This window comes from Lathamus discolor, chromosome 14 (genome assembly GCF_037157495.1).
Source record: "Lathamus discolor isolate bLatDis1 chromosome 14, bLatDis1.hap1, whole genome shotgun sequence".
NCBI classification, from domain to species: Eukaryota; Metazoa; Chordata; class Aves; order Psittaciformes; family Psittacidae; genus Lathamus; species Lathamus discolor.
In genome coordinates this window covers 7875484-7897853 of record NC_088897.1, presented here as the reverse complement: position 1 = coordinate 7897853, position 22370 = coordinate 7875484, and the positions used below count along the sequence as shown (strand labels likewise).

The window sequence follows — 22370 nt, the reverse complement described above, 5'->3', positions numbered from 1 at the left end:
ATGGGTATCATCAAGCCAGTTCCAGACAGCTCAATAAAAATCTAATTCCAAAAAGGCACTTATGCAAGTTAAGGTCATCTCCTAAATAAAACGTAAATCACCATTATAAATAATAAAAATCTGCTTTTACAAGGCATTTATAAACATTTCTGTTGGCAACAAAAGAGAGACCTATTACACTGGAAATGCCAAGTCACACCTGACATCACTGTCCTCAGGGTACAGAGGAGTAAATGATGGCCCCAGGAAGATGCTGCTGGCTCCCATGTGGCCAGGCAAGGACTGTCTGTTCCTGCTGGCATCCAAAAACATGTGAACAGGTCCACAGGGGCTGCAAGCCCAAGGACATACTCCACAGCCACAAAGCATGAGGTACAGTTGCCTTACAAGCAGTGATGCTTTATCCTTGCACTAGCAATGACTGTGGAGCAGTGAATGGCCCAGAGAAAGGCCACACACTTTGTTCTCTTGGTGCCAAGGCGAGATGAGCTGCAAGACACCACAACCAAAAGGGCTCAGCAGACCTCCATCCTCCAAGTAAGGCTGGAAGTCATTGTCTTGCTGATGCCCTGATATTCCAACCTGCAGCAGCTTCATCCCTGCGGCACTCAGACCCTAAAGGCAGAAGGTTCTTTGGCAACCTTCACTTATGTCCATATTGAGCAGTCATTTGTCACACCAAAGAACTTTTAACAAATAAATTACCTTCCTATTAAGTAGTTTTTTCATGTTCACGGCAAATAAATCTATAATCCCTTAAGGTGCTCTATTTAGTGCAACTAAAGGTACTTTATTTAGTGCAACTAAAGGTACTTTATTTAGTGCAACTAAAGGTACTTTATTTAGTGCAACTAAAGGTACTTTATTTAGTGCAACTAAAGGTACTCTATTTACTGCAACAGCATTAACAGGACAATCAGTCCAGTGTGTTGTTTCTGCTAATTCCTTGAGAAATTACCTCTTAGTAGATGGGTAATCAAGAGCCAGCATAACATTAAGACCAATCAGAGAAATAAGGTGGTGTCAAATTAATTCATGTTTAGCCTATTTAACAAGTCAGAATCTTTTCTCTTGCTTCCTACAAAGGATGAAATCATGCTCACTTTGTTTTATAAAATATACCTGCATGGCATGTAAAGGCATGTTTAAAGACTCAAGACAGAGTATGTAAGACAGCAGGTTAAATACAAAGAGCAAGCCTCAAGTTCCTCCCTTATTTTCTGACATTCAAATTTCAACATGACTATTAGCTTGCCATTCATCCACCCGTAAAGAGACGCAGAATTAAAAATAGAAGCATTTCCCTTCAGCAAATGACAGTGACTCAATAACTTCTCCATCAGTCTACACACAGGAATAATCAAACATACAGAAAAATGCTTGGACTTATAAATAATTGGTTAATGCTAAATTCTAGGGAAGAAATCCCAGAGAAAAACGTGAGATGAATCCATCATCCAGAGATCTTTGATGTGTTTTCCACAAAGCTGGTGGGTAATGCACTTGCAATTATTTTCCAAGCAAAATGTGACTGTCCTAAGAATTCAGCATGGAAAAGCAGTGATTCCTCTCACGACATGAAATCCCAGAATCCTAGAATCCCAGAATCATTAGGGTTGGAAGGGATGTCTGGAGATCATCCAGTCCAACCCACAGCTGAGGCAGGGCCACCCACACCAGGTTGCACAGGAACATCTCCAGGCAGGCTTGAATGTCTCCATAGAGGGAGACTTCATGATCCCTCTGGGAAGCCTGTTCCAGACTTGTTTGGATTGGAAGGGACCTTAAAGCTCATCCAGTTCCAACCCCCACCATGGGCAGGGACACCTTCCACTACACCAGGTTGCTCCAAGTCCCATCCAACCTGGCCAGCCAGCACAACTCTTGTGTATGTATACCACCCAGGCAAGCCATCAGCATCTCCTCTGCCATCGGCCTTCAGGCCTCCATTTGCAAAAGCAAAGTTGTGTTTACGATGCTCTTATGAAGCACTCTGCATATCTTAATTCTAAGGACATGTCCTTCACCTGGGACAGGGGTAACCTCAGAGTCTGGGAGCAACCTGGAAAACAGCAGTGACCAGGCCTGTTGGATGGGACCTTGAGCAAGGCGAGCAGGAGGACCCTGGCATTGCCTGGGGAAGCGCGCATTCCCTGTGGTTACTGCACTCCTGGTAATGGAGAAAGAATGGCAGACTGCTCACAAAGCACAGTGTACCGATGGTCCTTTGTGCATGTAATAGAGACAGCAAGAAAATCCCAGTTTCTCTTCACCAGCTCACTGCAGCAGCTGCAGAACCAATTTTCTAAGTGAAGAACAATTACTGTCTGTGATCCCTTTTGCCCTCAAAAATGTTCTGCAGCTATCAATTTGCTTTGCTCCTGTCTGCTAGAGCCAGCAATTACTCCAAAGGAGCATTATTTAAACAAAAGGGCTTTTGGCAATCTGCTCAATGCCAGCCAGGCAGAAAAGGGTGACCCAGAGGAGATCCACTTCCCAGGATGGTGCTGCAAGCCTGTCTTGGGCTACCCCAGGTTCACGGCATCATCTACGCTCCCTCATGGAGCAGGGCTAGAAATACACCTTGGACGAGTTGGCTCAACTCATACCTTGAGGTTGGTGGTGCCAGTGCTCCTAGTGCTTTACAGGTCTGGTTTCCTATGAGGGAGCAATCCAGAGGATGTGTTTGGGTGCTACCTGGGGCAAGCAGGAGCATGTTGCTGATCATGAGGTGCTGCTGCCTTGTCCCACACCATCCTCTCCAGCAGGTCAGAGCTGCTTCTTACAGAATCATAGAATAGTTAGGGTCGGTTCTTCCGCTACGTCTCTCTTTGTTCACCTGATGGAGCAAGGTGAGCCTCAGGGCTCCCTCCCTTGGGTGCAGAGGCAGCAGCACTGACATCCAGCCAGCACTCACTGAGCAGCAAAAGGCACACAAAGGGGAAGACACAGCCGCAGCTGAAGCACCAAATGGGTGGAAAAATGAACTCTGATAATGGAGGTTTAATGCACCTATAATAAGAAATACTTGCTCCCCTCCCCAGTAAGCAGTGCTTGCTATGCGATGATGCCCACTGGCAGGGAAGCAGAAGAGCAAATTATTAACTTAAGGAGACTATTTTCATCAGAAAATACTGGCACAGGGGCTGCTTCTCCTGGGATGGCAGAACCACTTGTACATCCCACTTCTCTTCATGCGCCTGCAAGCCAGACCAGGGAATTGGGGCTCACCATCTGCTTTGTGCACAGATTAAAACAAAAAGAGAGCACTTCTGCAAGATAAGAGGCAAAACTGGGGCTGGTCCCTTGCTCCCTTCTACCTGGTGGAGGGCCAGGATGGAGTCCTGCCCCAGCACACCATCCACTCCTCTCAAGCATCAGCATCTCCAGATGAGATACCATACTGTTGGTGCCCCTGTGCCACTGCCTTATATAATGCTGTGCTTCCTCCTCATCACTGGGGTATCAATAATAATAATAATAATAATAATAATAATAATGAAAATGAAAGTAAGAAGGGACAGTAACTATCTTGGGTCCTGGACTTGATGTTCTAGCTGGAGCATGACATGAAATCCATGATGAACACTGACAGCTCCCATTAAGGGATCCTGACTTCAGTTGCTTAGAACTTTGCCAAATTTTAACTATTCAGACTGAAATAAACCCTAGAAGAGCTTGAGCCTGCCTGCAGTTAATGAAAAGAGACATCATGTCTAATGGTGTCAAGATGAGGCTGTGAGGTAAACTTTTAATCTCTGAATGCACTGTGACAGAAGGAAACGGGGGAAAAAACCTGCTCCTAACTTTCATTATGCAAACTTCAGGCTTTTTCAGCTGATAACTTTATTTCTAAGGCGATTAGCAAAAACATGCCTTAATTAGTAATAGATTTCCCATTTAACAGCTTTGCCTTATCTTTGGCCCCCTTCCTTTCTTTTAAGAGTAACTTCCTAAGTTAAGGGAAAAACACAATTACCCAAGGCAGTGAAAATAATAAGGAATGTATCAGAACAAAGACCTAAATAATAAAATTGAGAAGCAGCAAAAAAGGCACAGAAATAGTAATTTCTCCCTATGCTCCCTCATATAGTTCTGAGAGACAGTATCTCCTCAAATTATTCCTTTTCATAGAAGAAACAACAAGTACAGATACATTTCCAGCTATGTAGGTGAAGCAGCTTCTATCCCATCTGTTCCCACTTTGGCCATGCTCCATCCCACATCCCTGCAGGACACCACAGGAGGATGTCCCCAGTGCCAAGCTTGCACTGCAGTGGCCCACTCCCCAAGATGCCAGAGAACTAAAGGGGCCAGGAATGGGATGACAGAGTCACTCCCTCTGTAATCCCTTGTGCCCAAAGCATGGCTGCTGCCGTTCTTTGGTGGGGACAAGACTTGAGCAAGCACTGCCAACATGGGGCACTGCCCACTGTCCATGTCGTCAATGAAGATGTTAAATAGCACCAGCCGCAACAAGGATCCCTGAGGAACACCACTTGAACAATGGAAAGCCCTATGGGTTGGAACTTACCCATATAACTTAGCAGTAGTACCTTCATGTTCCTGGCACAAGGCTTGTGTAATGCGGCAGTGAGAGATGTGAACCACAGGAAGCCTGTTAAATCCAAATTCTGGTGATTAAACACCTCCACACCGTTAGGCAATAGTTGTTTATGGGTGACAAAAGCTGCACAACTCTCATACACAGCAAACTGGATGTTTTATATTTTTATATATACTTACATATATATATATATATGTTATATCATCCCTGAAGTGCTCCTTCAAGCTATTGTGACTGCACTCTCATGTAACATCACAGCAAGAACTTCAGTAGAAATGTTCAGCTGAATTACATGAAGGTAAGTTAGAAAACCACGCACAGAGTGGGGTGAAAAAAAGAAGGAATCGGCTCTCTTTGGGAACCCTTTTTTTCCACCACAGTGGAATCCCGTATAAGTGATCGCTTCAGGCTGGACACAAGCACTCCCTGAAGAGAATTGCTTTTTAGTTTAGATATGTGGATTTTCACAGATCACAGCAAGGGAGGACTGGTGGTGCGAGAATTTGTACTATAGCAGTGAATGTACCACCTTTGAGGCTATTTTGCTGCAGATCCAGCAGTGCTCCATCTCTAGCCAAGACCACAACTAGAACAATCACACGGTGTTTCTAAGCACAAGCAGGGACAGACCCTCTGGTCCATCAATCTCAGAAGAAGGCAACACCGTGTGCAGAGACAGTGTTCGCACTGATGGACCCAACAGACACCATCTTCTTGGAAATCTCAACTCAACTTCACCCTGAACAACTAATACATGACTTTGGAAACCTCTATGAAGAAGTGAAAGAGACTCAGCATCCTGCAGCAGAAATGCTAAACCTGTAGATTTCTTCTCTGTCCTAAGGTTATGGAAAACCTTTCCAAGAGGATCAGGGCCAAGCAGTCACATCAGGCATCATATTCACATGCCATCTCCTTAAAATACGATTTCTGAATGGACTATTTCCTAACCCGACCACCTCAGGCCATGTCTATTCAAGCAGAGAATGGAAGTGGGAGGAGAGGGTAATACTACATTTAAAACAATAACTTTCTTTTCTTTTCTGGCATTCTTTTTCTGACGTTTTATCCTCATGGATAAAACCACTTTGGACAGGTTCCTGTCTGTCTTGTGCCAGACCAGTAACAGAATTGTCCAGATTGTGCAATGTCCAAATGTCTTTCCTTTCCTGCTGAGATGACTAAATTCACTCTTGTTATAATGGCCACTTAAAAATGCCAAATAAGAGTGGAACTCAGGTGCACAATTCATTCCACAAATCCTAACCTACAGCAATACTGGGTAATAGCCACAGTTTTCATCCTCTTAACTCAGCAAGGAACATAAATAGTTTAACATTTGACATATTGGAGATGTTAGAATAAAGAAAGCTTCACATCAATGCAAAGCAGTGATTTCTCTGTGCTGCCACAGTTCAAGGAGAGCAATACGTACACACTGCAATTGTGTTTGCTCAAACTGCAGGCTTTTCCAATGAAAAATGTATGCTGTGCTTCTCCAACAAATGCAACACAACCTGTTCTAAATAGTGCATCGTTCCCTGCTACAACAGGTATTGATTTGAGTTTATCACCAGATAAGATACGTAAGAATAGGCTTGGTGGGAAGGTACCTTTAAAAGACTGATCACAAAGCACAGCACAGGGAGGATTAGCTGTAATGACAAGTGTCTGCATCCTCTTGGCTTGAAAAAACTGCTGAATAGAAGCATTTTGCTACTCAGTGCATCAGGACTGATATTTTAATTGCTGCATAATTAAACTACAGCAAGCAGAGTGACTGCAGCTTTGTCATTTTAGCACTTTAAAAGCTATTAAAAAAAAAAGAAAAAAAGAAGAACAGAGTATTTTTAAATCCACTTCTCAAATGCTTGGTGAAACTGCAGAGATGCTCTCACACCTGAACTCCCATCCTTGGCTGGAGCTCAAGCCCAAATCTGTATTGCCAGCTCCCATATGGCTGAGGCATTCCTGCAGAGCACAAAGCTCCAGTTACACACTGAAGTGGTTTTCAACTATCACGGTATAAATCTGGGTTTCTCCTAATAAGTTTAGTACTAAAACTCCTTAGTGCTCTGATGGTATCTGATAATTCTTGGCAGCTTGACAAGGACCTGATTATGTTGTAATAATATAATGCAAAGATTATTGCAGACTCATAAAAGACAAGTGCTTTAAAACCAGCATCAACAAAACCTGTAAGCCCTTTCAGAAGGAGAACAACATGCTGGGCTTCATATGCTCATAGCACAGAAATTACCTGCAGGATTTGACCCTGAACTACTTAGAGGTTGCTCTTTTTTTCTTACTGTTTTAGTGCCAGTAATGTACTGAATGCATCTTGATCTCATTTTCCCATTACCATTTCTGTCAAAGCTGTAAAACAGCATAAAGAGTTCAGCAGAATTTTGATCTATTTTTCAAGCAAAAAAGCCTTGAGAGAAAATTATTCATCAACAGCTCTTTGGACCAACGTGATTCCATGTGGGGAGAGGCAGGAGGAAGGGGGAAGGTGCCATGTATCACTTTAACCATAAGAGGCAGTTCTAAACCAGAATTACTTATGCAGAGAGAGGCAGGCATGTGATAGAGCAGCTCCTGAGCTGACAGCACCTTGGCTCCACCGAGCTCTTCCCAGTCCTCTTAACTGCAGCACATCACGACTGCAGCTTCTGTGATGTGTAATTATAGATACCCTCTCATCAGACCCTGACGGGGAAGGCACTGGAAGGAAGCCGAGCTCCTCCAGAGCTGTTCATAGGATTGAATGTGACTCAGCCTATCCGCTCTGCACAAAACTGCTCCAGGAACTCATCAAAAAGAACAGCTAATGAGTTTAAAACTAGAGCACGCAAATATAGAGGGAGGGAACATATGCAGCGTCTGTGTGTGTCTGTTATATGGGGTGAATGCCTATGAGGACATACAGATACATACACACACACACACACACACACACACACACACACAAGGTATTTTGTGCCTTGTCAGTGCTCAAAGCCAGACTGACAGTGTTTTCTAAGCTCTCCGATGGTTTTGCCACAGTCTTTCTCATTCATTATGCTTGGAAAGGATTCTGAACAAGTGTTGAAACAAACTGTCAGGTTTATCTAAGGCTCTCTACCTTCATTTTAGGTCTAGTGGAAGGTGTCCCTGACCATGGCTGGGTGGTTGGAACTGGATGATCTTTAAGGTCCCTTCCAACCCAAACAAGTCTCTGATTCTATGAAATGAAGTGATGTCCGCAACAGCTAGATGGACCCAGCGTAAAACATGTTTGTTGGTTGTGCCAAGACCAAGAGTGATGCTGTGTTCCCACAGACACCTGAATGCCACAGTAGTAACAACTGGCGAAATTTGGAACCTCGCTGTTTTCTGACCCTTTCTCCATAGAGGGGAGAAAGTATCTGCCCATTTTACTAAAGACAGATCCTCATCCGTGGGCTGCTGATGCTACTGCCCAACAGGCTCCTCCTCCCAGCACCAAGTCTGCTGCAGATGGACTTGGTCTGTGCGAGTTAAACTAAGGTCCAAACCAGATGGTTGGAGAGTAGGGCAGCTCCATCATATTTTTGCCATTCCCTCTGCCATCTGCTTATTTTCTCTGGCAGTGTTAAAATCCCCTCTTCAGTGGAGCCGCTGTGTACTTTGAAATAATGAATACTTTACAACTCAAAGCAAGTATGAAAGTTTAAAGCCTGAGCAATTGCTGTGGCTCTGAAGCTATCATAAGCAAACGCACTGCTAACTGACTGTCACAGCCTTCAACCTCCACTTAAAACAATGTTAAATTTAGGTACATGTGCAGCTAAAGCATTCTGTAAAGGCTCTCAAAGATTAATAACCTGCTATCAGCTGCTCATCTCAACATGGTGGGCACTATCATCTGTTGAGTATCGCTCCTTTAAGTGTGGCCAGGTCCTGAAACATCCTCCATCAGAACAGAACAGCCACTGAGCTGGAGCTGTGATTTTAAATTTGGAAGCCCTATCTTTTGGGGCAGCATTTAGGCTGATAACTGGGGTGCAGCTGCTTGATCCATCCAAGACCATTAAATTACCCTGGTGGCCATCCAGCTGTGGACTCTCTCTCATCTTCAGAAGTTTCCAGAGCAAGCAGCCAGGCCTTGTACACACTGCTGGATGCTGGTTTAACAAAGGCCACAGCATTTCATTGATGTAGACATGCTTTGGGTGCACAGCCACAGATTTCAGAGGACTTGAATTTGGTCTCAGCAGCCATAAATTCAACTCTTCAACTAGCAGCCCTTCAAAAGCAATAGCCAAGAGGACTGAGGCTGCGCAGGGACCAATTTGGAAGAGATGGAAGCAAAAATGTATCTGAGGCAAACCTTTTTTTCCCCCTCCTGATGTACACAGAAATTATTAAAAACAGAGCTGCAAAATTTTCAATAATAATACTATTGACACTGCTATTATACAATCGAATCTTGATGAGAGCCTTGTTTGGATAGTGAGTCCTGCCCCCCCTGAGACCAGCAGCACAACTCCCGTTGTCTTTCCCAGAGCCAGGATTTCAGCCTCTAACCAGCAACAGCTTTCTGCAAACCCAGAAAGAATTCACATGGTTTTGAAGAGGGCTATCATGGATACATCTGCACACCTGGGTGTCACAGCTCCATGTTACAAAGGGTCTTGTGTTGGTGGCATGAAAAAGCCACGTGTATCTTGGTCAATGCACCTTTTTTCCCCTTCTACAGTGAACTTAAATGTTTGGATTATTTACAGTAATTAAAGAATCAGTGTACCTTAAGAAAACACTCCAGATCTGCTGGCAAAGCCACTTGTATGAGCCTACCCTAAACCTAACTCAAACAAAACCAGCGAAGGCAGACCAGATTTACTTAGTGCACTGTTCAGGGTGACCCAACCCACAGGAACAAGACCACCTTTCGTGGTCCATTACAAGATCTGAGATGACATAAATGTCCAAAGGAGCAGCAGTGACCCTTCCCAAGCATAACCAGATCCATCACTGCATACCACCAGCTGGGCATCAGTTGTGCTCATGTATCCTGCTGTTATGGTAGGGAATTGTTTTTCATGGTTGCCCAGAAAACATCTTGCCTCTCATTAAATCCTTTATAACCCACATTGCAAGTTGCTCCTTTGATCCACAGGACCAAATTGCCAGGGTAGAGATCAAAGTGCATTTGAAATCCTATCTCTGCTGCTCACAGGCTCCATTAGCTTGTTACAGCTGGTATCCCATTCCCAAAGAGTACGTGCTAATGTTCCCCCACTCCCAAAAGCCCAACCATAAAGCATCTCCTCCATTTCTTTCTGCTTACCTTGGGGTCTGGTCACAGCATGGACACCACTTTGCAGAGCATAACAACTAATGATTTTTCATGAAGCAAACGCTGCTTGGCTGTTGTGCTCATTACATTGCACCTCTTCAGTGCAATTTGATGGCAGTGAGAGCCAAATGAATCATTAGCTCTGTGTTGTCCCCAGATGACTCTGACATTCCTGCTTCTGCCACGCTGCAGAAGAGGCGGCACAAGCTGCTGTATCAGGATGGCCTAATCATCCTTGCAGAAGCACAGCTAGGTGGGTCTCCATGCTGCCATGGTGTCTGGCTGCTGCCCTGAATGCTGGCTGAAGATTAAGCTACACACACAAAGCTGCTGTAAATCAATCATGCAAAAGGCTGCACTTGATGAGTCCAAGAAGTTTTATGCAAGAGACACAGGGAAACACAACCACTCTAGTGTTTAGACTTGTCTGTGCTTATGAAAACCCTGAAATACACAAAATTCCCAAACTTCCCCCTGCAGATGTACATTATATGTGGTCCAAGAAGTATTCTGGGGAGCACAGGGGTGGGTAGGAGAGCCACAGCCCCTCAGACACTGTGGTGTCAGCTGGCTGGGTGTGTGGTGTGAGCATCCTAGGGCAGTCCTCCCTCCTACATGCACCTTACTACAGCTGGAAGTGGACAACAGCCCTCTGAAAGTCCCTTCAGCCTGAACTAAGCTACAATTCCTCTGCCGAGATGCTTAAGACAGATGTTTGGAGGTCACAGAGAGGACACCACTGAGATAGGGGAAAGGTGTGAAATACTGTCTTGGTTCTTCCACTGAGCATCTTGACAAGTTATTTCTGTGCTATCTACTTCTGTTCTCTCTTTTTACAACTCATGTTGTCTAACATGGGGAGAGAGGCTGTCACAACACATACAGATGGTTCCTAGGGCAATGGCAGTCTAACCTCAGCTGAGGCGCGCTCAGGATACTGGAATTTTAGGAATTATTTTGTGCAGCAGGACTTTTGGGATATTTTAAATGTCAACTGTGGTGTTTTTCAGATGTTTCTAATCTCAGAGTCCTGTGGAATTTTCCAGTTCAGCAGAAGATCCCTTCAGACACTTCCCCAAGTTAAATGACTTTGCGTCATGTAAGAACTTCCTTTGCTTATCCTCCTCACAGACACTGTAAAATAATTCCCAGATAGCCAGTGTCCAAGAGGTACCAGACTGAGAATGGAGTCTGAGATGGTGTCTAGGTTCCTTAGAGCATGGAGGAGATGGGGCCATCTTCATGTGATTGTGCTAGACCTAGACAGCTAAACACAGGTGAGACGGATCAAGGCAGATACTCTTTTTTGTCCATGTAGCAAACAGCACTCAAGGATCTGAACTGTGGCTGGAGTCTATAATAACAACAGGTTGGTGGTCAACAAAGATGTGATTAGGAGACTCTTAAAGGTCAGGTTCTGCTTCAACTGATCTAAGATCTACAATATGGTTATAATAGAGAAGCTGAACCAGGAGAAGAGAGTTGGGCAACACAGGCATATTGCCAAGTGTTGAAGGATAAACCTTAAGGAATTCTGACATGCAATAAAAGTCCTGTTTTTCTCAACAGTCAATTCCCTCAAGTGAATTAAACTGCGCTGAAAGTCGGTGTGAACAGTCATTCCCCAGAACACTCTACAGCTTAGCTGTAGGAGCTTCATCTGAAGTCTTCAGATCAAAGCAAACCAAAATACCTCTGAATGGGTCACAGACTCAGTTCATTGATTTACTTACAAAGCTTACGAGCCAATACGATTTATTTTGCATGAAACTGCAGAATGGAGATAGTGGTACAACCACAGAGGAACACTTCCATACGTTTATCTGACAGAATACTACTTAGTCATTTGATGCAACTGTGGTTACCTCGTCCTGTTATGTATAAAAGTCTCACTCAGTATTTAATAGATTTTGAGAATTGCAGTTCAAAGTCCCCAAATGCACAGTCATTGTTTAAGATCACCTAACATCCATTTCTATGTTCATATTACATCCCTTTATAAAATCACTCAATTTTCTCCTCAACAATAACCCAAACCCCAAAAACCTCTGTGGAATAATGATGCCCTCCATGTCTGTAAAAGGTACTGTGAGACTGGTTAGTGGCATTTTAGTAACAGAAGCACAATCCTTACCCTTTCTTCCCTGACTCCTCTTGTCCTTGATTTGCAAATTAGAAATAACTGTGGTGGAAGTGATACCAGCCTACAATGCTGGTTTCAGACACTGTCACCCAAATAGCTATTAGGGAGCCATAAAAAGGGCTCATAAGGAGATTTTTCTCTCCTCAGTGAAGCGTGTTGATAAGAACAATTGATGTTTTCACTTATTTATATGGATACGTACTTACGAACACACACACTCAGATATTTGATTCTAACTTGAAGAAACCAATTACCATTCCCTGTAACTGAGAGCCTCAGAAAGCACCAAGAAGTATGAAAATGGTTATTATATTCTAATCAGACATTTCCAGGGAGAACATTTCTACTTTTTCAGCCGAAGCCTGGAACAGCACACAAAACAATCACTGTTGAAATTAGTCTTTAAGTCAAAATTGCTCTTTTTCAAGCCAGCCAAAACTGGGCTGCACTTCAGGCTACCCCACATGGGAACATCCATCTCCCATATGCATTCCCACCCATTCCTTACAGTCCACACCACTCTGGCTGTGCACATCTCAGAAGCATTATGAATGCCCAGTGCTGGGCATCCTGCAGAGGCTGAGGGCAGCACAGGGAGCAGCACACACATGTGAGGAGACCACTGGCCCATGCAGACTGACTGCACGTTTTCTCCTTCTATCATTTTGATTGACTCCAGGCATCTTCATCATCCTTTTGAATGTCCCATGACTGCAGGCTCCTATGGCCCCTGAAGTGCAGCATCCAACAGTGCCTCCCCAGTGGGACAATCACGTCTTCTGCACTATGCTCTGCAGGGACACAGACCTCGTCTATATTGTGTAAAGATTACAAGCTGGCTTTGAAAACACACTAAGGCTTGGCCTCTCCAAGGCCAACCATGTGCCAGTATCCATGGATGGGAATGAAGAACAGAGCAAGCGCATGGTGACACCTGCGCCCATGTCCTTCCCAACTTCAGGCAATCTGTGTCTTAAGGAGTCCCTGAGCAAGAGCTCTTTGTATTCAGTAACACTCTGCAGTGTTATTATTCCTGGTACACATCTGCCTAGATATACACGTAATTCAGGCTAGGCACCACACCATCCAAGATGGTCCTGGTCCATAGAGGGGACATTCCTGTTCCTTTTCTCAGCTGGCCTAATATATTGAAAGTCACCTGATGTAACATGCTTGCATCCCAGGAATGGGAAGGACAATGGGACCTGTGGTGTAGGGCCTTGTGGTGGCTCATGGACTTTTGTGAGGCAGTGATGAAGGATGAGCAAGTCCCAAAAGAGCCTGCTGATGGGTAAGTGAGCCTGATGGGATGGGTAGGCACTCTTATATCAGTGCTCTCACCAACATATTCAAACTGCTGTATCTGGAGGAAGGTTGTGCTGTGGAAAAGCAATCCCTGTCATTTAGCAGGAATGCAGAAGGATGAAAGGCAGCACCCATTAACAGTAAAAAATTAACAAGGCCATACTGTTCTCTGAGACTGACTGAGACACTGAAAAAGATGGGTGCTCCTGATGTAACTGTCACTGAGCCAAGTGCTTCTGCCACATTTTCTGCCATGTATATGAAATATTTCCCAAGCCATTTATCTAAATGAAGTATCACATACTTCAAACAAACAACTGTATGGCCATTACCCAACCACATCACAAATTCTGCTTTGTCTAAAGAAGAGATGCATCTTGCTTTAGAGCTCACTTCAAGCTTCTTGGCTCTTCTAAGTACTCAGACTCACACATCCGATTGAGCTGACTTTCATTAACTTGAGATTAAAAGGACTTCTCCACAGACAAAATCATAAAATGGAAAATGTCTCATTTCAGCTTTTGGCTCCCAAACACAAGCCCTGCCATTCAAGGACACACCAGCACTAATAACCTTTCTGCTGAAGCAGCTACTTCTACTTTATGCCTTTCAAATGCATGACAGAGGTTACAAAACCCAGAGCGGGAGCACAGGACACGTTTTCAAGCGCAGATCCATGGCAGGCATGAACTGGGTTTTCCTCTGGGAGACTCTACTCTACAAGGGACAGGGATGCAAAGTGCCCAGCTATGTCCTCACACTTCACTTCTACCTTACAGGTATTTGCTGAGAATTCAGCAGACAAAGGTCTGGCCATGCCTAAAACTGGAGATGCGCCAAAAGCATCTTAAAAACTTTTGTCTTGGAAGATATGGAATATGGTGATTTCCATGAAATTCCATCAAAAAGGAAATGTAGCATTTCAAGAGAATGGATCAAGCCTCATTTAGAGCTCATGAGAATGGAGAGCGTCTGTATTTTGGGTTTTGCATTAAATTCATCATTTATAATAAACTACAATAAAAATGAAAGCTGTGAATGGAGCAAAATTTCAGATTCAGTGAGACAAAACATTCTCATCAGCTACAGCATTTTTTAACTTCACTTCTGGAAACTTTTCAGGTTTTTCTGAAATGCATTTCAAAACCCAAATGGATACAATGGGTTTTGGAAACCACAGTGCAGCAAGTGACCAAGGCAGAAGAAAAGAGACAATGAGCAGCGCTGTATCTTCAGGTCATGACAGCATCGTGACTCACTTCTCATTCACTTGTTTAGATTCCAGCAACAATTGTTATTAGTGCCTAATTCATCAGTATTCCTGGGTTTGGGATGAGTTTAAAATGACAAATATAGCAATTCCCTGTAAACACACAAAGAGATGGAAACAAAGCAGAAAATCAGAAGATCCCACCTTGATTGCTCCCAGATTCCCATCACCAAATTTTTCTGAACCAACTGCTGGAAAAATCCCCCTTGTTACAGCCTCAGAGACGGCCTTCTATGCTCCCTTCTGCTTCAGGAAGGTCATGCAGGAGAACCATCGAATCCCAGACTGGTTTGGGCTGGAAGCGACCTTAAAGCTCATCCAGTTCCAGCCCCCTGCCACAGGCAGGGACCCCTTCCACTAGAGGAGCTTGCTCCAAGCCCCTGTGTCCAACCTGGCCTTGAACATTGCCAGGATGGGGCAGCCACAGCTTCTCTGGGCACCCTGTGCCAGCACCTCAGCACCCTCACAGGGAAGAGCTTCTGCCTAAGAGCTCATCTCAATCTCCCCTCTGGCAGGTTAAAGCCGTTGCCCTTGGCCTGTCCCTACAGGCCCTTGTCCCAAGCCCCTCTCCAGGTTCCCTGCAGCCCCTTTAGGCACTGGAGCTGCTCTAAGGTCTCCCCTTCAGGAGCCTTCTCTTCTCCAGGCTGCCCCAGCCCAGCTCTGTCAGCCTGGCTCCAGAGCAGAGCTGCTTCAGCCCTCGCAGCATCTCCACGGCCTCCTCTGGACTTGTTCCAACAGCTCCCTGTCCCTCTTGTATTGGGGACCCCAGAAGGGCTGCTCCAACACTATCCATGGTTTTGCAAGTCATACCAGCATGATATAATATTTATTGTATATTACTTGTAAGTCACTTGGGCAGCCTTAAAGTCACTGCACACCTTAAGGCAGTGAAAAGCCCTCAACCAAATTCCATCTAAAATGAAGCCTGGGCCACATTCTGGCTCCACTTCAAATTACGCTTGCAATGTGTGAGCCAAGTCCCTAAAGGAAAATGGAAATGCTTCCATCCACTTCTACAGGCTTTAAATCAGCCTTAAGCATGGTCCCACACACCCCACTCAGCAGCGGTTCGCTTGGGAGGTGCCAATGCCATCACTACCTATGAGGGCTGAGATTTCAAGCAGAATGTGCTGGTCAAACTTTTATTTTTTTTTAATTAAAAAGATGCATTCAGGTGCACAAGGATCTGCTCCTCCGAGGCTCCGGGTCTGAACTGTTCCTCTCAGCTCTGCTTCATTAGTTTAACCAGAAGCCGCTCATTGATCTTTCCTGCAAATGTTCGAGCTCTAGCACACCGTTAAGCACAGTTATGCACGTCATGCTAGAGGCAGAAAAAAATCCTGCATGAATGCTCACATATTCCTTATTGCTGTGAAGAGCCCACACAGGGAAAGGCTGGGGTTCTCCTCCTGCCTCCTTGGTATTTCCATGTATTTTTAGGTCTCTGTCAGAGACTAGAGAGCGAGACTCTGCTTCCATCACACAGTAACAGAATTCCAGACTGTTAGGGCCTCACCATCCTCACAGGGAAGAGCTTCTGCCTAAGAGCTCATCTCAGTCTCCCCTCTGGCAGGTTAAAGCCATTCCCCTTGTCCTGCCCCTGCAGGCCCTTGTCCAAAGCCCCTCTCCAGGTTTCTTGTAGCCCTTTAGGCGCTGGAGCTGCTCTAAGGTCTCCCTGGAGCCTTCTCTTCTCCAGGCTGAACCATCATCAAATGTTTCCCCGGTATTTTTGAATAAGCAGTTTCCTGCTGAAAGCACCACAACAGACCAGCTGCACATCTATTTTCATCACTACCTGACCTAGTTCAGAGTTGACAAGGCTGCCTACACCATCACCACAACTGGGGAAAGAAACGATCAGTCTTGGTGTCACCAAACCTTCCCCTCGCCAGAGAATCACATTAGAGATGCACACACACACTGATAATGTGTGTATCAGTGTACCAGTGATCACAGGGCTTTGTACGTGCTCACAAAGCATATAATAACTTGTTCTCATTTGCTGTATTCTGTCTGTCATGGTTTGGGTGCTTTTAAATGTCTTTAGAGCTATTCGGAATTACTCATCCTTCTGCGGCATGAAATGAGACTCTGAACTCAAACTGCTGGTACAGAGCTTGTCACTGGCTGTTTCCATCTCAGTATAATTACTTTTGAGATGGATGCCTTCACCAGGGAGACATGACTCAGCTTTCCCAGAGACCAGCGCTCTCTAGTTCTCCAATACCCTCTTTGCTGTAACAAAACCTTGCTGAAGGCATTAGGGGTGATCTACTGCCTAAAACCCAGCCTGGCCCCAAGCTTTGTGCCAGCCAGGAGTCCAAGCCCAGCCTGGCTTCAGCATGAAAGGAGCAGGCACATAAGTCCCCAGCAGAAATGATGTTGAGGAGCCATAGCCTAGTTGGGATGGGCCTGCCAGGTACCAGGAACTCCACTCCCATGCCAAACACTGCAATTTGGAAATTCCTTTTCTTTCTCATCAGTCCTAGATAAGAGCACCGGAGCAGAACAGAAACATAGACCCTGCTCTCGTGGAACTTCTCAGGTTTGAGCTGCAGCTGCACTGGGAGCACTGGGATTTACTAAGACCACCGTGAGAATCATAGCATCTCAGACTGGTTTGGGTTGGAAGGGACCTTAAAGCTCATCCAGTTCCAACCCCTTCCACAGGCAGGGACACCTTTCACTAGAGCACGTTGCTATAGAACATTAAATTGTGGATGCTCCTCATCAAACCCGTATCAGCAACTAACCCCCTCACAGGTAGCAGTGTCGGTGACAAGCCAGTCTAACACCAGCTGCTTCCTATTTCTCTTATGCTTCATACATGTAGGAGAGAGACAGGATTTCATTTCATCTCTGTTAAGATCATATATTACTGGGTCACGTACATGCTGCATAAAGCACAGCCAAAGCCTTGATGCTGCCAATAGCATCTTGTGATCATGGCAAGAGGGACTTGGTTTTAGTCCCAGATCTCTAAAATCTCTTAAAATGAACTAATAGCGGCTGTTAAGCAAATATATGGTTTAAAAGTAGCAATTAATTATGTGTTATCAGGGGCTGCACCCCACATTATCTGAGGATCAACAATTAAGTGGTATTTTACTTCTTACAAAAGGCAACAACAATTACTTAGGACAATGGTATTGCTGTTGCTGTTTTTCTTCCAAGTGCTTTGCTTTGACCAGGACCTATTGTTGTATTTCATTTTCACACTGCTAATGTTTCCCTTTTTGCTTTTTCTACATGAAAACCAAACCCCCAAGTTTTCACACACCAAAAAGGAAAAGCAAGCTGAAAACCACTCTTTTTCTGCTTTTCCCTTTCTGCTCCAGAAAGAAAATATTGTAAAGCTTTGGATGAGTCGAATACTTTCATAACCAGTTCATAGCTCCCCCCACCCTGACTTTGTTTTCTTGGCATCAGCAAGAGTAACGCTGTTCATCTTTCCAAGCTGGAAGATGTGGATGCAGTGGAGATCTGGCAGCAGTGGGAGAGGATGGCTGAAGCTGACATGGTCGCCTGTCTGAGTTAGCACAGGACTTATGGACAAGCAACTTTCCATACATGAGCTGTAAAGTGCTGCAGCTGCGAAGCAAAGGCACATCCCACTCAATCACAGCTGCAGCAAGGGCCAGGACAGTCAGTACAGCTTTACTCTAGTGCTGGATTTGAGTTAACAACCTAAAACAGGAGCCTTAACCCTGCAGTTACAGCCGTGCAAAGTCTCTCTCAAGCAGTCATGGAGCCAAGCAGCCTACTTGCACATGGCATCCCACTGTTGGCAGTGCAAGGCCAGTCTATGCTGTCCTTACTCCTTACTTAGCTCCAGTCTTTCATCCTACGTTTGGGTTTGCATTAAAATAAAGCAGGAAAAGAAAAGGTGTTAGCTGGGAGCATCAATTCCCTCCCATGCTTTTAACAGCAAGGTCATCACCTACTTTCATTTTCCCAAAACCATGCAGAAAGAGAGGCATCCCCCCAAAGAGCTTCACCCACCAACATCAGGGTGAGAAGAACCAACCCTCAAAAGCACTTGTCTCCCTCTGGGCTGTAGACATAGCCCAGATGTGAGGCCAGACAAAGAAAGACATTTCGGGATAGGCAGGATGGATACAGCTCATCCACACATGGGATTATTTAGGAAAAGCTTTGGTCTGGGTTGGCATCCCCATGCTCTTGGCTTTCTGGAGACCAGTGCACTTTTACGTGTGTCTGGTTGGAGCAGCGTGTTTCAGCCTCAAGGCAAAACCCATCAAAATCAATTAAAAGTCTTACAAACATCACCAGACATTGAATCAGGCCTTAAACAGTCACCAGAGAGAAGCTCTTTAGGTCCTTATTAAGCAGAATAAAGAGATTAGTTTAAAAAATAAAGGCTTTCACCTTTGCAGGGCTGATGCAGGAATTGCATCCACAGAAGCACCCAGCTCCCAGTGCTAGTTAGGCTAATCAGGACTACGTTATTTCAACCCAACTCCATTTCAGAGCCACAAATCCCACTTGCACTGTTGCTGTGCAGTGCAAAAGACTTTTGCTTGCTCTAAGACCCATGAATTGAGCTGCAAATGCAGTTCAGCACATGCAACCCGAGGGCTGCTATATACGCGTTGTTATACCTACAATAACTACAGCAGGAACAAACTCAAGCACAGCACAAATACAGTCACTGTGAGATTCACACTGTCATGGCCACTGCTGGCCAAACAATTACAGGTTTCTGAGCTCATCTATGCACTAAGGTAAAATCAAATCTAAAAGCAGCAGGAAACATGAAGGCTAACGCTGCAAGAAAATACCTTTGAAAACTGAAGCGGTGACTCACAGGAAGACTGCAAGAAGCGGTGGGAACTGGGATAATTGGAGGATTATAAGAACAGAATAATGAACCCCAAGTTTTAAAGGATTAATCCATCATTCATGTTAGTGGGTGGTTTCCTTTCCGTACCAGCCCACTGAAGAACAAATTCAGGGGCAGGCTGGGCTCTTACTGAGACTCTTTTCTGACAAGAGCCCACCAAAGAGAAGAAGGCATTAAAAATCTGGAGCTGGGCAGACTGTCTCTGGCAGCCTGTGCTCGGCCTCATGTGATTTCACTCCAACTCTTAAATCCACTGGCTTCAAACCATGGAATATAAAGACGTATCCAAAATGAAAAGCACATTCTTAGAGGGTTCTTCTGCTGCCATCTGTAAATCATTATTTCTCCTTCACAAAAAAAGTGAACTACAAATGGCTATAAGAGGGGGAAGAAATTCCTTAGCTCCTTCCAGCAGGAATTGTTACCGCAGCTGAAAAGGAGGAGAAAAGACATGTAGCAAGTGTCCACGTATCCTTTCAATGGGATAACTCCAAAGCAGAAGAAAAAGGGGAGCAAATGCTTTCTGCACCTGGCTGCAGGAACAGTCTGCAGGAGCACAACCCACTCAACACATGCCCAAAGCACTGACTGCTGGCACACCACTCTGCTTGCACCCTGGGACAGCCACAGAGGATGCAGGTTTGAATCACAGAATCCCAGACTGGTTTGGGTTGGAAGCGACCTTAAAGCTCATCCAGTTCCAGCCCCCTGCCATGGGCAGGGACACCTTCCACTAGGGCTGGGTGCTCCAAGCCCCTGTGTCCAACCTGGCCTTGAACACTGCCAGGGATGGGGCAGCCACGGCTTCTCTGGGCACCCTGTGCCAGCGCCTCAGCACCCTCACAGGGAAGAGCTTCTGCCTAAGAGCTCATTTCAATCTCCCCTCTGGCAGGTTAAAGCCATTCCCCTTGTCCTTTCCCTACAGGCCCTTGTCCAAAGCCCCTCTCCAGGTTTCCTGGAGCCCCTTTAGGCACTGGAGCTGCTCCTTAAGGAGCCTTCTCTTCTCCAGGCTGACCCAGCCCAGCTCTCTCAGCCTGGCTCCAGAGCAGAGCTGCTCCAGCCCTTGCAGCATCTCTGTGGCCTCCTCTGGATTTACTCCAGCAGCTCCACATCCCTCTTGTACTGGGGACCCCAGAGCTGGACTCAGGACTGCAGTAAACTGCCAAAATTAATACCTATCACTGCAAGAAGCAGCATGGGGCAAAACCACGCTGCTACCAGGCACCTCCTGTCCCTTCGCTGGCAAAGCATCGGTGCACTACCAGGGACCAACGAGGCTGCTCTACAGTCAAAAAGAACCAGCAAGAAATCATCTTGGAGAACATATGACCCACACCCACAGCTTATGGACTGCAGTGCTCAGGGTGGCGTGACAACTTGAATCTTAGGCTTAATTCTATCCTGAGAATGGGGTGGGGGAGAAAGTTGGCTCAAAGAAAGAAGCTGTTTGGCGGCTATCTTGTATCATCTTTTAGACAATTTCTTTTTCCTTTCCAGAGTGAGTCATGAGACGGGAACGAGAGATTGTGAAGACTGAACAAGTTATCCGCTTCCCCATCACTGGAAACATAAACCCCCTTTTTCTCTCGGATAGTAATTAACAAGGAACAAAAGCTGATAAAACTAGAGCCGGCTGCTTGCCATCTCCGCTTCATCTTCACATAACTATTTCCTTAAACCTCAGCCTAGCTGTTCTGCATCTGCGGCACAGTGGTTGTTGCAGATGAGGCTGTCTCAAGAAGAAGGATAAGGACATAAAAGGAAAAAAAAGAAGATAAAGAGATGGGGGAAATGCTTGGCATGCTAAAAAGGGCCACAACCTACAAAGCTTTTGCTCAGAAGCAACACGGGAACAGAGATGAAAGGGAAAAGATTGATGTCTGTTGTTCCATTTTATGCGGGAGCTGTACACAGCCTGAGCTAATGGGGCTTCTTGCTGGAAATCACACAGGACAGAATTAGCAGGAGCTGCAGCAAGTGAAGGGATTTGAAGATTAAATCCCAGGGCTACGTAACCACTCATTTGCAGTGCACTGCCATGCTGATCTGAAGTCTTCACTGTCACAACTCAACCCAGCTGAGCTGGCCAGTGTTGTCTGCCTGTATGTCCTTTCCAGGGAAGTTGCTGCTGAGCAGGGATGCACCACAGGCGAGACACAGGCAAGGTGAGAACTGTGCTGAACGCCCCTGCAATTCATAGAGTCACAGAGTGGTTTGTGTCGGAAGGGACCTTAAAGCTCATCCAGTTCCAACTCCTTGCCACGGTCAGGGACACTGTCCACTAAACCGGGTCTCACTAATTCCATGTGCTTGCCCTCAGAAAGTCCAGCACTGGAAAATATCTACTTGTCTTATGACAATATATAATCCTCCTTGTTCACCCATAAATGTCTCCTGCTGCCTCTGCTTGACTTCCTGCACGTTGCAATGAACCATGGGCAGACAATCCTTGAAAGTCAACCCATCCACCCAGACCTCTCTTTAATTTTCCTTCTTTTTTTCAAAGAAAGGTCAATATAAAGTATCTCAAGAGTATGTTCCAGCCTTCTTCCATCTCACCTCTGAGCCGAGAACTCAGCGAGCTCTACCAAAGCTACACTTAGATACCACGCGGATAAAATATTACAGATAAGACATCACAGAGGGATGATTTTGGCTTTGTTTTTCGTGAGCATAAAAATGCTTGAAGCAATTTATCCAAACTTGAAACATATTATTGAGCTCTATATTCCATTAAAGCATCAAAGCCATGTGCCACACTTTGGTTCTTTAGCAAAAAAATCAGTGTACTAAAAAAAAGCCCCAACTCCAAAGTCTGCTTTTGGTTTGAGCTGTCAAAATATTTTCCATAGGCAGCACAGGTACACTTACAACTGCCACTCATTCCAGATGTCTCCCCTG

The 22370-nt window shown here is 45.2% G+C and overlaps 1 protein-coding gene across 2 annotated transcripts in view; it reads right to left on the bottom strand.

Moving 5' to 3' along the window:
* GALNT17 (polypeptide N-acetylgalactosaminyltransferase 17) overlaps positions 1-22370 on the bottom strand; it is a 187282-nt gene that overhangs the window by 17307 nt on the left and 147605 nt on the right. The gene's annotated exons all lie outside the window — the stretch shown is intronic.